This window comes from Mus musculus, chromosome 5, assembly GCF_000001635.26.
Source record: "Mus musculus strain C57BL/6J chromosome 5, GRCm38.p6 C57BL/6J".
Classification (NCBI taxonomy): Eukaryota; Metazoa; Chordata; class Mammalia; order Rodentia; family Muridae; genus Mus; species Mus musculus.
In genome coordinates, this window is record NC_000071.6 from 147,056,958 (window position 1) to 147,075,938 (window position 18,981).

General features: G+C 44.4%; 1 protein-coding gene across 2 annotated transcripts in view; it reads right to left on the minus strand.

Annotated features, from left to right (window-relative positions):
- The window catches only part of Lnx2 (ligand of numb-protein X 2), a 59,918-nt gene that overhangs the window by 40,303 nt on the left and 634 nt on the right, over window positions 1–18,981 (minus strand). Inside the window, exon 1 of one of the 2 annotated variants that reach the window (XM_006504800.4) lies at window positions 2,385–2,465. The exons of the other annotated variant lie outside the window; for it this stretch is intronic. The gene's annotated coding sequence lies outside the window, so the exon portion shown is untranslated. Of the gene's footprint in view, window positions 1–2,384; window positions 2,466–18,981 lie in introns of those variants that run through there. 2 annotated transcript variants of the gene reach the window in all.

The window sequence follows — 18,981 nt, forward strand, 5'->3', positions numbered from 1 at the left end:
TTGCTCTGTGATGCACCTTCTCAGGTAGCTGATAATGTTATATAATTAGCAGGAGAGATAGATTCTCAACAGTCCTCAGACAGGCACAAGTTCACGTGCTGAGGATAAAGATCAGCGAGGCAAAGAGTCAAAGAGTAGAAAATAACAAACCCTTCATGAGAAAATGGGCCCAGTAATATTCCCAAACAGCCTATCGTGAGGAATTTCAACACACAGCAAGCTACCTTGATCTGAACCTTCAGAGAGGGTGGCACAGGTTACTGAGGTGGCAGCTAGGGAGCCAGGGTCTGGTGCCTTGACTGGAGCTCTGAGACAGGCTGCCCCAGGTTTCCCATGTGTCCACCGGGGGAGTCACCCACAACCACGCTTTACTGTCATTTAAGTTCCCTGTCAAATCACAGCTTCCAAACCTTTTCCAGCAACCTGGAAGTCTCTGGTGTCTCTTTATAGGTGAGTGTGGCCATTCGAAGGTAATCATGAACACTGAATATTCTTTCTTTTCAGTAGTTCTTCTATTCAGCAAAGATTTTTGTTCATGTGTTTTTTTGAGTTATTTTTCTTTCAGTCAGGGTCACACTTAGTAGCCTTGGCTAGCCTGGAACTCATACGCAGGCCAGGTTGAACTTGAACTCAGAGGACCGGGATTAACCACACCCCCAGCATTCCCAGCTCTGCGAATGTTTGAGATCCGCCTATTTCTGACATATATCAGTGTTCCCTCCAGCCGCTTAGGAGTTCCCCGTGACAATATGCTCCTTACAGAAACACAACTGGACTGTTTCCATTTTTGGTGATTATGAACAAGAGCTTCCATGAACCTATATTTTCCTTTCTCTTGGGTGAATACTTCAAAGTGGAAGGGTTGAGTCACAGGGCATATGCTTAGTCTCCTAAGCAGTCATAAGACCTGTCCCCAGAGAGTTTTACATTTCCAAAGATAAGCTCACATTCTTAGCCAACATTCGATGTTGTCAGTCTTTTAAACTTTAGCCACTGTGTAAACTGCAGGTGAGCAACTGATATTTTGGTTACTTTTTGAGTTGGATATTTTTGTTAAGGAATAACAGAATATAGTTATAAAGAATAAAGTACGATAAATAAAGCCTTATAAAATATACAGCAAAAAGAGAAATTATAATTTTAAAACTTTAAAAAGCTCCTTAAGGACTTTAAAAGTTGTGCTTGTTTGTTTTACATTCGTGGATGTTTGCCTGCGTGTGTGTCTATGTCCCTGGGGAGTGCCTGGTGCCTGCAGAGGCCAGAAGAGGGTGTCGGACACCCTGGACCTGGAGTTACAGATGGCTGTGAGCTGCCAGGTGGGTTCTGGGAAACAAACCTAGGTCCTCTGGAAGAAGAGCCAGTGCTCTTCACCATCTTTCCAGCCCTACTATAACTTTTAAGTACTTAGATATAAACTTTGTGGTACTTTTCAAGTCATGTGACTGAAACTATACTTCCATTTAGCACCTCATTAAAAAATTATGTTGCCAAATTTTAGCACTGTTCCTCGGGGAACTAGCACCAGAATAACTTTCCTCTCTGCTGATCTCTCACTACTTACACCACCAACAATCTATGGCTTGCTTCACTCATAACTCAGACCTGTGACAAAAACCTGAAACCCACCCGATGAGCAGGACACTGTCGTCAGTCTCTCTTAGAAGTGCTATTCCTACTTCCTACATTGCAAGAACTGACACCTTCTCCAACACAGCTCTCTTAGAATTCAAGCGACTAATTTTAAATACGTTCTGAGGAAATAAGGTAAGGACTTAATGTCAGCCTTAAAATTAAAAAGCACCTTGGTAAGACCACATATCCTGAGCAAGGCAGCAGAGTGTCCTAAAACTAAGAGTGAATCACTCTTGAATGCACTATGGCCATTCTCAGTGTGGCCTTACGTAACCAATGTCATTACAGAACCCAGTGGGTGACTGTCCAAATTAATAAAGTACCATCTGCCCCATAACCAAGAAAGAGAGACGACAGCAGGTTACACAGACCCAGACCTCTCTTTTCAGGCAGCTACCCATATAACGTGCCAGTGGGCAGTTCACCCCTCAATAAGTAGATTTTATTTTTCTTCTACACAAACACCAATGATTGAACACAGTTTTAAGAAATGCCTGCTGACTAACCTGATGGCATTACACCATCCAATGACAAACTTTAATTCAGTAAAGAAAAAATGAAAGAAAAAAAAAAAAAACTACTACAGTCACTGTACTCCCTCCATGTGAGAGCAGATACCCAACTGAACTTTAATACAGACATTTTATTAGCGCCACTTTACAAATAGCCAACTTGCCTAAGTTTTCTTTAAAAACAAAACAAAACAAAACCACCACCACCACCACCACCACCACCACCTCTGACACAGTTACCTGCAACACAGCTCAGCTAGTGGGCTGCATGGTGCAGACGCTCCCAGCTGAGGGGTGCACAGTCCAACCCTACACACTACACAACTGGCAAGAGCAACTGCTTCCTTGTGTTGGGTCTTCCCCTTTTCACGTAACAGCTGAGTAACAGTTTGACCCACCCGCCACACGCCACAGACGAAGGCTAGGACAGAGAAGCTACACAGCGTAAGCTTAGGCTTCTGGGAAGCCGCACACACCAAGGAAGCAGGCTGGCAAGGGCTCAGTCAAAGTCCTGACCTTATAAACAGTGCACAAATCTCACTCATCATAACGTCACTGGACATGGCAAGAATGTTCCGTAATTAAGAATGGGAACAAGAACATACTATGAGCAGAGACAGAGCTCTTCCTCGCCACTGCCTGTCTACAATGGATTTGTAACACTACAAGCCCACTGAGTTTCTTTTGAAAAGAAATCACCTATGACGATCCATTACCCAGGCTCTATTGCTGGATTACTTCACGACAAAAACATGAAAAATTCTATTGCTTCACAAACTAACTGAGAAGGAAGGAAGGAAGAGAAGAGAAGAGAAGAGAAGAGAAGAGAAGAGAAGAGAAGAGAAGAGAAGAGAAGAGGGGGAAAGGCAGGGAAGGAGGCCTTGACAGAAGGCCAACATCTAAGATGTTGGTGGGCCTCTCCTGGCACTAGCTAGCTCCTGTGCTGCCATTTTCTACTGAATTGGTGAGGAGAAGTCTTTTCTGAAAACTCCATATAAAACACAGTTCCACACTGGTGTGCATCTCACTGAAGGGCTGCAAGCAGGGCCTGAGGAAAGAGAAGTCAGCCCTTGCTGACAGCCTCAGCCACAGCCAATCAGCTTCTCTCCCTCCCCGCGCACCCTCCCAACACCAGCTCAAAGTCAGGCAGTGGGCTGAAGCAGAGCATTAAGAAGGCAATGATGCCCTGACACAGATGATGAGAGAACACACACCCTCCCTTGCCATAAAACTTTTACTTCCTCTTCCTCCTCCCTCTTTAAAAAACTATATATAAAATACATTTTAATACTAACTCAATATTATTATTAAATTATATTAATATGATTAACACACATATCAATGTGATTAATGGTAAAATATATTGATAATTTGATATATTAATAAATATATAATATGAATGTTTTATATATAAAAACATAATGTATATGTCTACAGAGTGAGTTCCCAGGACAGCTGCCCTAAAACTATGTAGCCAAGGCTGGCCTTGAACTCTGATCCTCCTGTCTCCAGTTCTCCAATGCTGGGATTCCAGGTATGTGCCACTATGTCCAGGCAGGATACTGGATTTGAACTAAATAACCATTCTGAATTTCTTTTGCTTAATAAACTGAAGCTCCCCTCCTCCTCCTTCTCTTCCTCCTCCTTCTCTTCCTCCTCCTCCTCTTACTTTTCCATTCCCTCTTTCCCTCTCCTCCTTCTCTTCTTCCCCTTTCTTTCTTTTAAAGTTTTCCAAGACAGGGTTCACTGTGTAGCCCTGGTTGTACGGGCTCTCAGAGAGCAGAGTGCTGGGATTAAAGGTGTGCACCACCACTGCCCGGGTGAAATCACCCTGTTCCGAGTTTAAGCAGATTTTAGACAGATGCAGATGTTCCACGCGGAGCCTACCTCTTCACTAGCTAGCAATGCCCTTTCCAGCCGGAAGGAAAGACAGTTAAGAGTCTATCAAAGCCTTCCCTTCTCACATAGCCCGCTGCAGTGCAGAGGAAAGGGGGCTTGTGGTAAAGCCGTTCTGGTTTCTAAACACAGGCAGCCACTGTACCCTGTGGGAACTACAGACTGCCTCCCAGTCCATGGTGCAGAGTACTGCCCGCATGGGATGCCTCTGACAGCTGAGGAAGATGGAAAGCCTCCAGCTGACCAACAGCAATGCAGAAATCATGGAAACGGTGATTCCTATTATGATTGAGACTGGCAGTTAGGCCAGGCAGTGGTGGCGCACGCCTTTAATCCCAGCACTTGGGAGGCAGAGGCAGGTAGATTTCTGAGTTCGAGGCCAGCCTGGTCTACAGAGTGAGTTCCAGGACAGCCAGGAGCCAGGGCTACACAGAGAAACCCTGTCTCGAAAAACTAAAAAAAAAAAAAAAAAAAAAAAAGACTGGCAGTTAGACGACTCCATCCACCCATCAATCCATGTCCGTAGAACCCTGGAGATTCCCAGACCCTCTGGAACGACACTTGGACATTTCTGAAGACATTCACTCCCCTCCAGGGCTGACGTTCTATTCTGATTGAATTCAGTAGAAAGACCACCTTCTAAAATGTACAAAACAGATGCAGTCAACAGTGCTACAACGCAAACATACTCCGAGTGCCCTTGACAAGCATTAATGCAGAGGAGGTAATGTGCAGAGCTGGTGAGCCCTGTAAACCACACTAAGGCATTCTTCAGCTAGCAATCAGTAGTGCCAAACAGGCAAATTTTAAGTTAGGCACAGTTTATACTATAGTATTCTCTAAAAATCTGGCTTTTTAGAAGAGTTTAAAACATGGCCAAAGTAGGTATTTTCTCCCATGATTGATTGCACTGTGTATATATAATATCCCAATTTCTTCTGAGTTATACAAATGAATGAAATTCATTTTGTGCTTGGCATTCCTCACCCTTTCCTGCACAGTTCAGGCTGGCCTTAGCTTTGACCTTGGTGATCCTCGTACCTCAGCCTCCTGAGTGCTCGAGAGCACAGTGCTGAGATTACAGGTGTGTACAGTCGCCCTTGGCTTCAGCACTGCCTTTAAACAGAAGAGAGCATCCATGCACTGGCATGCACCTATAATCCCAGCCCTAGGAGGCTAAGGCAGAAGGATCTTAAGTGTGAGGCTAGCCTGGGCTATACTGAGTCAAGTCACTATAGGCTATATATATAGGAAGACTTTGCCTCAGAAGACCAAGAGAGAGCTGTGGATGTCACCCCTGTGAGGCAGCATCCCTTGAGTTCCCAAGACCACTGGTTTGGATTTCCAGGACCAGTACCCCATCCCCTAAAATTCAAAGTCATTCCTGTCTGTATCCATCAAAGACAGTCTCTACACGGTTAACACCTACATGTAATCAAGAGATGAATGCGGTTTTGTTTGGTTTTGTTTTAATGAATACCATTTAGTTGCAATCTGGAAATTAAGAGATTTCCAAGTGAAAATTCAATTGAATAAGCAGTTTAGAACTAATGTTGAGCTTATTTAAATCAAGGTATAAGATAACATGTTTTAAAATATCTACACATGGCTGGAGAGATGGCTCAGTGGTTAACTGCTCTTCCAGAGGTCCTGAGTTCAATTCCCAGCAACCACATGGTGGCTCACAACCCTCTGTAATGGGATCTGATGCCCTCTTCTGAGGTGTCTGAAGGCAGGGCAGTGTACTCATATACAGAAAATAAATGAATAAATCTTTTTTAATAAAACATCTACATATACAAAACATATACATCTACACATATAGAGATGTATATGCAAGATGTCACACAGCAAACAAGCCTGCTGGGATATAAAAGAGCCTGAATCTATGTGCGACTTCTCATGTAATATCCTGTAGCAGGGAATAAAGGAGTGTGCGCTGAAAGTAATAGAAGATAAACCAGCTGAACTAGATCCTTATATACATGGTTAAAATTAAAGACAAAGCAGGTGAAGAAGGTGTCCACATCAAAAAGAAAGGAAACGAGACAGTTCCCCAGAACCCTCATGATGTGCTATCTCCATCATTGCTTCATCTGCTTGGTTTAAGGTGAGTACACAAAACAAACCCAAATATGTAAAATAAACCTAAATAAATAAATATGTAGACAAGCCTCACATTCACTGGCAAAGTTACTTCATACTTAAAACTGGAGAAAATGCAGCCAGTTTGCTGCTAATGTGAATCTTTTTACAGGAGACAAATTTCTTCCTGGGTCTACTCAGAATCACGGAAGCATCTGGAATTAATGCCTTTCTCAGAATCACTCAACGCACGGCTCTAACCACATCGACACGGTAGGGCGACATCTTGTTTCTCTTGTATTTACTTCTGCCTCTGGGGAAGTCTACTATCACCCCCTTTGTTTCTAAAACTGCACCAGGACGTCAGCTGATGAGTCATGGATCACACTCTAAATCCTTATCATCAAAGAGAGCAGAGCTCAAAAGTTTTGCACATCAATTTTCAGACTAAGTTACATATTGCAGCTTCTATGATGTGACAGAGATGAGCTTTAAGAAGTGAGAAACTTCAAAACAAACTGCAAATTCAAGGACTGACAACGTTATTTTCCTTGTTCCCCTAGTAACTGGTGGGGTTTTGTTTTTCTTAATTCAGAAGAGAAGAACAGAAAGTGAGTTTGAGATGCTGACAGACACAACTAAACAAACGCCTATCTTCGAGAAAGCTAAAACTCCTCTAGAATTGCCTTCCCCAGATGCCTGGCTTTTCTTCATTCCTTCCTACGCTTGCTCTTCAATCATTTCTCCTGTGTGGGAATACCTCCAGGACAGGGTGTGTAGAAGGAAGAGAATGTGGCTGGGGCTGGACGTGTGGCTCAGTGGTAGAATGCACACGGCCCTGAGCTGACTTCCGGGGACGACTTTCTGGGGCAGAACTGCTCACAGGGTTCCCTGGTGAAAAGGACAAACAGCCAAAAGGAAACTTACAGACTTTGGCCACTAGAAATAGTTGGCTGAGATCTGACACATCGCCTTCTTTCAGGTGAAATTCGCCATTAACGCTCCATAAGTGTGCTCACCTGTGTAATAAGCAGCACATGCCACCACCCACTCCTGGCTCAGTGTGTTCATTCTCTTTATAAATGGCTTCCTTGATCTCAGTCTGCCACACTCACCACAGCCTGGAACATACTACATACTCAGTAAATATCCAATAACAGAATTGGGTGTGGAATGCCACCACAGTAGCAAGGAAAATATAATCAGTTACATAGCTACCACGGGACTTGCAGAACTATGAAATTTATTTCCACTTAAGACTGCTCTTTACCCACAGTTTCTGAGCTTCATCTCAGCCCCCACAAGGCTGTCTGCGTTAGTGTCACCATGGTACATTTGGAGTGGTAAGAACTACCTTACAGTCCGTTTTGCCTCCTTCAGTTACAAGCTTTAGTCCGGCTCAAACCACAGGAAAGCAACCTGAAGCATGTCAAGTCTGGAAGGCTAACGTCACACTGAGGAACTTGATCACAGGCACATTTTGGAAGGGAAGCAGTTAGCCTTATGAACATCACTTGACAGTTGGGCGTGGTGTGTAAGAGTCCTCTGGTTTGGGAACTGAAGGGCTTTCATGACTGTGAGGTTCTCACCCATCAATGAAGAGACATCTTTTTGTTGCAAATGGAGGTCACCATGAGAAACCACAAGTGATCAAAATTCAGAATGTGTGGCTGTAGGGTGTCCATCTCCAAAGGTGACATCTCTAACACAAGCCTTGCACCCAAGGCTCAGGGGACATCGCAGGAAAGGGAGGCAGAAAGAGTCTAAGGACCAGAGGACCAGGAGGACTGCTGTCAAGAGTCTTCTGGCCATAACAGGAATCTGCATCCACGGACTCTCACCAGCCATGGCTACCTGCACAAGACCTGCCAAGGCCTTGCCAGTCTACCTACACATGGATGATGGATGGCTAAAGGAGTCACAAGGCCCCACCCCAGCTTAAATAGCCACAGGCAGCCACAGCTGCTGAGGGAGGGAGAGTCAACAACAACAACAACAACAACTACTACTACTACTACTACTACTACTACATCATCATCATCATCACGATCACCACCACCACCATCATCACAGAAAAGAACATGAATTTGAAAAGGAGATGTAGTGAATGAGCATACAGGAAGAGTTATGGGGAGGGAAGGGTTCATCTAATGAAACTCTCAAAGAAAAATTTTTTTCCTGATCTCAATCCCTAGAACTCACTTGGCAGAAAGAAAAAAAGAGAATCAACTCCTTCAGGCTGTCCTGTGACTTCCATATGCATTCGTTACGCACTCACTCATTTAAAGGGGGGGTGGGGAAGAGTGCTCTGATTTGGCCATCTGCATTCATTATCATTTGTTAGAGGTATAACAAAATGCTTGAACTAGGCTGCCTTTATGAAGAAAAGAGGTTTGCCTGGTTCACAGTCATAGATCTAGAGAGTCAAGACCATGACAATAGTGAGAGATTGCTGGTCTTCTGGAGTCTCAGTCTCTTTCTCATTCTCTCTCTCCCCCTGTCTGTCTCTCTCTCCCCTTCTGTCTGTCTGTCTCCCTCCCCCTCTCTGTCCGTCTGTCTCATTCCCTCCTTCCCTCTTACTCCAGAAGAGCAGAATTTCCCTTACAGAAAATGACAGGCACAACTGTGAGAGAGTGAAGTTATGACAACTTGACAAGTTATGAAGTTGTGACAACTTGAAGTTATGATAAGTTATGACAACTTGATGTCTTTAAAAAAAAAAAAAAAAGCCCACTCCAGAGCAGGGAGGACAGCTCAGTCTACAAAGCTCTTGTCTTGCCAAGGACCTAAGTTTGATCCCCAGAACTTCCACAACAACGATGGGAATGGTAGCATGCTCTTGGAACCACAGAAATACGTGCTCATGGATGTGTAAGAATACATGTGTGTACACACATAAACTCACGGGGGTGGGGGGTGGGGGGTGGGGTGGATTTCAGAAGACCGGTAATCCCTTCGAAAACTTTTCTCCAATAGACCTCAAGACCACCCATTAGGCCTCATCTCTTAAAATGTCCACCACCACACATAACATCATCCCCTGTATTCTCCAAAATGCCATTCCTCAGAAGTACCCAGTGATTTCTACTTTGTTGTTCCTTCTTTCTTCCAGCCCTCTAACCCCTTAACCTTAGATAGAGTGAAAAAAGGCTAGGCAGGAAAACGAAGAGATACCTGAATAAGGTCAGAGGTCGGAAAGGAGGCAATGCTATTGTTAGACTACTTCCTGCTGATGGGGGTTGCCCAGCTCCTGGGGCAAGTCTGATTGTTGCCTTCAGAATATTTAATTTCTTCTTTCATCTTCTTTACACGTGACTACTTAACCAACACCAACCCTCCGACAACTCTTAGGGCCCTAGCATTTATATACCCTCTGAAAAGTCCCCAGAATTCCAAATGTCACACTATCACAGAGACTATCTGCAGCTGGCAGATTCACACAGCTGCTAGAGCCCAAGGCAAATCAGCATCAGCTGCTGCGGACCATCTAAAGCAGCCCCGTACCCCACACCTCGGATTAAAACGAAAACATTCTTATATACTTCTGAGGCTTTTTTAAAGAAACAAAAATTCTAGAGCTGGAGAGATGGCTCAGCAGCTGAGAGCACTGACTGTTCTTCCAGAGGTCCTGAGTTCAATTCCCAGCAACTACATGGTAGCTCACAACCATCCATAATGAGATCTGATGCCTTCTTTTGGTGTGTCTGAAGAGAGGGACAGTGTACTCACATATATAAAATAAAGTTAACAAAAAAAAATCTTAAAAACCCAAATTAAAAATTCCTAAACTGTCACTATAATCTGCTATAAATAAATAAATTTTATATACATATGTTTTTCTATAAATAGTTTCCATACTGTGGTGATTAATAATTGTCAACATGACAGGCTTAGAATAAACCAGAAAAAGAACTTCTGGCATAATTACAGACGGACTAGCTAGTGTCTTATTTATGTTTCTATTGCTGCGAGGAGACACCATGACTAAGGAATTTATAAAAGAAATGTGCTAACAAGTTCAGAGGGTGAGTCCATGGTCGTCACAGCAGGAAGCACGGCAGACAGGAAGACAGGAAGACAGGTACAGCTCTGGAGCAATACCTGACAGTCCACATCTGATTCCAAAGTTTCGTCAGAGAGTGGGGGGCTGGGGGAGATTGGGCCTGGAATGGACTTTTGAAACCTAAACCCATTCCCAGTGACACACCTCCTCCAACAAGGCACACCTCCCAATCTGTCCTAAACAATTCCACCAACTAGGGATCAAGTATTAGGACATACAGGAGCCTCTGTGGGCCATACTTAGGCAAACCACCACTAGGTTAGCCTCTAGGCTCATCTGGGAGGCAAGTCTAAATTAGGTTCGTTGAGATGAGAGCACTGCATCCTGGGCCTACACTGAAGACAAAGAAAGGGGATGCACATGAGCACCCGGACCGCTCTGCTTCCCGGCTATGGGTGAAATATTCTCACCCACCTCAAGCCCTGCCGCTCTGACTCCCTTGTCATGATGGGAAGTAGCCTAGAATTGTGAGCCAAAACACATACCTGTTCTCCATTCAGTTGACACCTATTGTTTTCTTTAAAAATTTATATTTGCAGGACAAACCCATGCTATTATATTTCCTCAAAGGTAGAAAAGTCATCCAAACGTGATATAATACCCAGAAAAAGGAGTGAGCCACCGTTTCAGACAAATTATCCCTTTTTTTTTTTTTTTTTTTTTTTTTTTTTGGTTTTTCGAGACAGGGTTTCTCTGTGTAGCCCTGGCTGTCCTGGACCTCACTTTGTAGACCAGGCTGTCCTCGAACTCAGAAATCTGCCTGCCTCTGCCTCCCGAGTGCTGGGATTAGAGGCGTGTGCCACCACGACCAGCTAATTATCCCTATTTTTAATAAAAACTGAATCAGTCTATTTAAGCATATTAACTATCTCATCTATAATGGAAGCACAAAGTCTAAAATCAGAGAAATGCTTGGAGTCACTGCATGCTTCACACGAGACCTGCTCAGCTCGCTCTGAAATCCATCCAACAGTGCACAAGGATGCAGATGCTGACAGAACACATTACATACCCGTCACGGGGACACAGGGCACACCACTGGCTCTCCTATAACTAGCTGGTCCTCACTGGTTTTATTTCAGATTCTGTTAAGCCTAGACAATTGCTTCCATATAAGAAACACAAAGGATAAAGGAATCTATAAAACAGTACACAGGGGCTGGGCGGTGGTGGCGCACGCCTCTAATCCCAGCACTCGGGAGGCAAAGGCAGGCGGATTTCTGAGTTCGAGGCCAGCCTGGTCTACAAAGTGAGGTCCAGGACAGCCAGGGCTACACAGAGAAACCCTGTCTTGAAAAACCAAAAAAAAAAAAAACAAAAAACAAAAAAACAAAAAAACAGTACACAGGGATGCACTCTTCAGGAGCTATGTCCTAGCCCAGTCCCTGCCACCAACCACCCCCATCTGGCGTTGAAACCAGTCTATGTATTTCAGAACTTCTCCTTCTACAGCTACAGTCTAAGAGACTGTATTTTATGGACCTTAATCTTATATCATATATAAAAATAGACTCCAAATAGATTAAAGACTTCACTGTAAGACCTGACACAATACAATTCCAGGGATTGGGTTGGGGGAACAAGGAAAAATCGTCATGAGAAACATGACCTCAAAGGTACGGGCTGACCAATGGGGCACACCAAGCTAAAATCTTCTGCACACCCATGGAAACAGCCGGCAGGGTGAAAAGGCAACTGTGCAACTTGAGAGCCAGTATTCACAAACCAGATCTGCCAAGGAGTTAATATCCAAAATGCATTCAGAACTCCAAGTACTCAGAAGTGGATAGAGAACTGGAAAGCACTTTCTACAATGATATACAGATGGCCACCAAGTATGGCAAGATATGCAAAGTCACTTGCTGCAGAGATGAGATCAAGCCAGAAAGGTGTTGCCTCATATCCATTAGGATGGCTCCGACCCAACAGAGCAGAAGGCTGTAAGTGCTGCGGAGGCTGCAGAGAGGTGGGAGTGTGCGCTGTTGGCAGGGCTGTAGGGTGGTACAACCAACTGTGGGAAACAGGAGGGGCTTCAAACGTCACAAATAGAACTGACACTTCATCTATCAACTGCATTCCTGATGGATGATATTTGCACGCTTATGGTCATAGAAATGTCATGCAAAGCACCAAAGAGGTAAAGGAAGCCAGAATTCCATTGGCACATAAATGGCTAAACAAAATGTGGTATATTCCATATGGGAAATTTTTCTGTCATTAAAAAAAAAAAAAAAAAAAAAAGGAAGGAATTTCTGTCACATGCTACAACACAAAAGAACCCTGAGGTCATGCGGCTGGCAAAACAATCTGCAAACATTCCCCATCTTCCAAACGAGATGCCTAAAGTTGTCAAATGCATTGAAACAGAAAGGAGATGTGTGTCGGGGCTGGGAGGGCGGGGATGGAAAGCTGCACATGGAAAAAGTTTCTATCTGCAACACAAAAAAAAACCCTTTGGTGATCTGGTTCACAATATATTAAGTACAATATACTCAAACATGCTTAGGAAAAAATGAAGCACCATAAAAGTGTTCCATTTGTACTATTCTGGCAGGATTCCTTTCAGTAAACCACTCAGTAAATGAAGCATTTGGATTGACACATGTTATAAGTGCTAAATATTTTATCAGATTTCAAATAGTGACAGACATAAAATAATGCGAACTCTCGGTAGTAGCTTGTGATGGCACATTAATGCATCTTGTGAGACATTTATGCAAACTTCAATATAGGAAAATCTTTAAGAACGTGCGCTGCTGAGAACAATGAGGGGAGGCCTGGGGTCAGTGGAACTGTCCTGTCTGCTGTGGGATTAATATTAGACCGTCTTTTTTCCCGACTGGTGTGGGAGAGGAAGAAGAGAAGGAGCGGACGGAGTTAAACCGTGAGGCTTCCCTGAAAGAATTAAAAGCATGGAACTGAGGAGCACATCGGGCCTTCAGCAGACCTGAGACTTCAGCAGGAAAGCTGGGAAGGGGAAAAAGAAGCCCGAGAGAAATCACAGAAGTCACTTCAGGTTCCCACCAGCTTGCCTGTGCGCGACCCAAGGGGCTGGGTTAAAGCTTGTCAATGGTGAGGGTTTGGAGGAATGCATGAGTTAACCAGATTGAAACCCTCACTAAGACTAGCCAGGCACATAAGAGCAGGCCCATCCACCTCCCTGGCCTCAGCCCTTGCTGCTTCAAGTGTCACCACCTCCAATTCCTTAGGGAGGGTTTATCTTTCTAAGGCCCAATCATCTACATAGCCCTCCAACTAAACTTACAAAGGGCAGGCATCAGTGATCCCCTACTCTGCAGAAAATGGCTAGTTTTCCTCATCAACTTGACAGAGGACACCTTAGGTAAGAAATATGTAAGCCTATCCTATCATTTTAAGTGCTTGTTTAAAAAAAAAAAAGAGAGAATGGGTAAGTGTCTTATTTTAGTGTTTTTACCTCATCCAATGTAACCAAAAATGTTGCCAATTCAAGATGTAATCAACATAAAAATTACTGAGGTTTTTATGGGTTTCCTATTTTACACTGTTGTATTTCTCAGCACAGGGCGGTCACATTTCAGAGCGCCACAGCCAAATATGGCTAGTTGGTATAATACTGAGAACACAGGCTTGCACCACTTCAGAGCGCTTACTAGCTTGGAACTGTGTGATGCTGTCTCAGTTCTTAGATGAATTCTGTCTCAGGTCAGTGTCAGAACACTCTGTAGACACAGAATGGACTAAGGGGAAGGAAGGGGCAGAAGGGCGGCTGAAAGAATTCCCAGAACTGAGGAAAGGCAGTGCAGGGGTGAAGACAAGCTGGAGAGAGGCTAAGGTGCCAGGGACAGCGGATGCCAGATGCTTGCTTAAGCCAGGGCTCTAGATCAGGCCATGCAGACAAGCAAGCCTAGCAGATATTACCGCCACAGGGAGGGGCAGACGGGAGAGGAGCAGACAGACCGGCAAACTGTCTCTTTGAGGAGGATGGGCGCTGCGCTGCACTGGAAAGTGTGGGCCTAAGAAAGGGCTGGTGGGTGACTATGGGCAGAACAGGGACACATGTTTAATGGGACATAAGTTCCTATTGTGGAAAACACCAAGGTACCAAATGAAGAGGAACTGGAAGCCAAGGGGTATGTAGTCACCCTGCTTTCAATCATTATCGGCTCCTCCCTGGGAGGGCTTCTAAGATTTGCATCTCTCCAGAGGTAGAAACCCTGTTCGTGGTGTTTCACACTCAGCACCGACCACGTGGCACAGGCTTACAGATCTGGCAGGCAGACTTGAGTTGAAAACTGAAGTTTAAAGATTGAAGTCACACAGAGGAGAAGCGTGGCAGTGTCACGACACTTAATCCACAGGATCAGAGCCATGGCGGCGTGCGTGGTTTAACTGATGAGGGGCGGTTCTGATGAAGAATTAAATTTTAAGTTTAATTGAGGCTTTGTGGCCAAAATCTGACGGGATGGGTAAGTTTTTCTCAGATTTACTAATAGTCAACATAAAAATCTTTATTATCATGAAGTACAACTTTTTTTTTTAACCTAAGAATATATGGGTCCTCAAAATTTGGTTATCAACTTTTTTACCACAGTCCACTTTTGGGTACCATATTATTTCAACCCCCCCCCCCCATGCCTCTTATATAGACAGGGTTTCTTTAGGACCCTATCTCTATCTCTAGGCTGTCCTAGAACTAGGCATATGTCTCTACTTCTCATTTCTGCCCAGACTAAAAAACTCCAAATTTTCACTCACAAATTTTCTCCTGAGGGAAATGGCCTGTTGAGGTAACATTCTAAAACGCCCAGGCTGGGGCAATAGAACTATCTAATAACCAGCCTTCTCTGGACACATTTCTGTCTAGATCCTCAATCATCCCCCACAGAGATGCCAGAGGCTCTCCCGGGGAGCTCTCCCAGTAACTAGGAAGCTGTGGTCAGTAACCTATGAACAAGGTTATGCCCTGTGTGTCATGCAGTTAACACTGAACTATGACACAGAGGTCATCTCTCCATTGGAGAACTCACCACACCCCACAGCTATGGAGGTGAACTGTGAAAAGCGAATAATTACAGTATCTCACGTGGAAACAGCTGGCTCAGACAACCATCAGTTCTCACCCACAGTATCTTCTTAAAGGCTTGCAAATACTGTAGGGCCTCTTGTCACAACACATTCTTTTGTTTCCCTCTGAACAAACATATGCAGAAAGGCAGACCAAAGCTGGTGGGCTCATTCCTTCATGTACACACACACACACACAAACACTTTCTTTTTTTTTACATATCTGGGGGATTTACAGTGAACAAAACAGATGGAATCTTTGCTCTAGAAATCAAACAATCTAAAAGATAGAAACTATAACACTTGGGGTTTTTTCAGGTCACACAAACTGGGCTTTCGAAGGGGGTTGTCACTCTGTTGTAAAGAACTAAAAGGTCCTCTGAATAACTCATTAGGTTAATAGCGCTCATCTTCTGGATCCAACCAGCCCAAAAGTTTACATGACCTCAGATCTTTCCTGTTTCTGCTGCCTAAGGGAAGCTAAAGGAGATTTGTTTTCTGAAACTTTCTAGGTCCTTCATCAGTCAAGCTTAGACCCGGAGGACACTACAATTACAATCCTATGTGTAAGGTATGTGCAAGTGTGTGTGTGTGTGTGCGTGTGTAATTTTTCACTTGGCACCACTTTTTTATTTTTATTTAAAAAAAAATTTTTTTTTTTGAGACAGGGTTTCTCTGTATAGCCCTGGCTGTCCTGAAACTCACTCTGTAGACCAGGCTGGCTTCAAACTCAGAAATCTGCCTGCCTCTGCCCACCAAGTGCTGGGATTTAAGGCGTGCCCACCACTGCCCGGCTGGCACCACTTTTAAGTTAACCTATGAAGTAAGAGCTCTTCCATCCTTCTGGCCTAAAAGAAGGCAGATATGGAAGGATCTGTAGTTCAGGAAGCATGGGGGAAATGTTGCACATTTCTGCATAGTAAGGAGGATTTGAGCTGGAAAGTGGGGGATGGGAGAGTGGTGACCAGAAAGCAGAAAAAGAGAAGGAATCAGAGCCAACTAGTGTAAGAACTTGGGATTCTCCTCTGATGATGACCAAAATTCATCTGGTGGTGTCGGGGTGGGCAGGCCAGGGTCTTGCTATGTAGCCCTGGCTGTCCTGAAACTTGAAATACAGGCCAGGCTGGCGTTAAACTCTGAGATCAGCTTGCCCCTGCCTTCCAAGAGCTGAGATTAAAATACATGTGTTGCCACACCAAGGTGTGGTTTTGTCATTTCATTTCTTTAATTTTGGGGGTTTGTTTGCTTGTTTAGACAGGGTTTCCTGTGTACCCCTGGCTGTCATGGCTTTCACTCTGTAAACCAGGATGGGCTCAAACTCAGAGATCTGACTGCCTCTGCCTCCCAAGAGCTGGGATTGAAGCCCTGCCACCACCACCACCAGGGCTGTTTTTGTAATTTTTAAAGACAGGATTCCACTATGCACCCACAGGCTGGCCTCAAACTCATGGCAATCTTCTTTCGTCATAGTCTCTGGAATGAATGAGATTACAGTTGTGTGTCTCCACACCCAGCTCCGAAACGCACCTACCATTCCACATGAACACCCCACCAGCACTGCTCTTAAACCCCGCCTTCCCCTGTCCCCAAATCTCACAGAGTTTACCACACACATCTAAAAAGACTTTATGCAAAAGCCTTTGCTTTCTCTCTTCTTTCCAGGCTTCTCGTGCGATGTCTATCCAACATGCTGGGTTGACATGTCACTCACTCACTCACTCGTGGCAGCTCACTGGGCCTGAGCTGGACTTCCAAGTGGTTTAAACTGCTCCTTCTCAAGCCTCCGCCATCCCACTACCTCACCAATACTGTTGTCACTGAAGGAACAACTAATATTTATTCAGCACTTGGAATGCACCTCAGACTGTGTCAAGGGTATGACATTCGTAATTTCACTTGATCCTTAAACCTTACTAAACAGTACCATGACGATTTCCTGGCTGTTAGGGAATTGAAACCCAGATGGAATAGTAATTTGAAAGGCAACTGGAAGAACCTGACCCCTCTTTTGCCCCCATAAGCAGCTTAACTAGTCCCTCCCTGCCCCCTCACCTCCCAAAAAAACAGGAATCACAGAGCATAGTGGTGCATGCCTTTAATCCCAGCGCTCTGGGAGGCAGAGGCAGGCGGATCTCTGTGAGTTTGAGGCCAGCCTGGTCTCCAGAGTGAGTTCCAGGACAGTTAGAGTAAAACTCTGTCTCTAAAACAAAAACAGAAAACAGACAAACAAACTAACAAAACCAGGGATCATCTTTCACTACTCCTACCTAGTCACTCACCTATGAGTCCACCCCTCCTGAATGCCACACCAGCTTTCTTCAGACTGGTGGTGACAAGCTCTGGCTGAGGTTTTACTGAGCCAGGGCCAAAACTGTTTTTATTTTTTCGGGTTTCCAAATCCTACCAGACTAAAAACCGCTAAAGAACAAAGAGAGGGTAATAAACCCTTTGCAAACACATATTATATGCACGGAGACTATGTAGTAGTCTCACCTACTGCCTGGCCCCCACTGTCCTCCAGCCTGCTGCAGTTATCTTTATGGAATGCAAATCTTACCACAGCATCTTCCTGCTTGAAATGAACACCTCACTCTCACTGACCAGATGAAGTGTCCAAACGTCTTGAGGAATTACACAAAATCCTTTCTTTTTATTATTTCAACAGATATCTAAGGGTCCACTTGTACAATGTACCATGAACCCCTAAGATAAACAACAAACCAGCCCCCAACCCCCATTGCTTTAGCCCCAAACATCAAGTCCTTCAGACCAACCATATGCACAGCAGATGATGTCGCACTTTATGGCTATAAGCATTTAGGATGCTCCCAGAGAAAGCCCGTGCCAATTTGAAGACTGCCTAGGATTTCTCTGGCACATTCTAGGCAGAAATGATTTTAAGTTCCCACATCACTTTGTTCAATTTCCTTTCAGGTAATGGACTAAGAAGTATACAGACACTGACAACTCTGGGCAAGAAATTCCCTTTCACCAAAGTCTGGAAAGCGGAGTAGACACGGAGTAGCTAAATGTTTATACAACGAAAAGGCTCAAACTTGAAGCTTAGAGGAACAAACCTTGGACTTAGTGGATGGACTGAATTAAAAACAATGTGACTCTAGAGCTGCTTTGACTTGGCCTACATTTGACCCCTTTGGGAAAACTCACATGGAATTTGGACAGGCTAAAACGGCAAAACCTTGTTAGCTCAACAATGATCTGCCGGCCAAATAGGACACTAGATTCCCCCATCTTCCTTCTTTACCTGCCAAAGTCCTTTTCTCCAAAGGTGGGTGGGTGGGGGAGGGTTTTCAAACCTATCAAAGCAAACAGGACTGACCTACTGAGATCCTGCGTCTGTGCTATGTCACTGAACAGGCTAGAGAAAACGCAAATTGTGTCCTGGGAAGGAGGCCAATGTCTAAGTACTGTGACTGAAAAGAATGTGACATTCTTAAAGTGAAGGCAGTTTGGATAAACTGGAGCTCACGGTTGCCTCCAACTACCCTTGCCATTGGTTTCTGGGCTTTTTTTTTTTTTTCCCCAAAGAAAAATTGGCGGGGTGTGGGGCACACGCCTTTCTAACCCTACAGCACTCAAGAAAGAGGCGGATCTCCGTGAGTTCCAGGCTAGCCAAGGCTACAGAGTGAGAAGAAGAAAAATTGATTCGATAAAGCCACGCGGAAGCGTCCTTAAGGCTCCTGGCAAACACACACTCTTAAATGCAAACGGAAATACTAGAACACT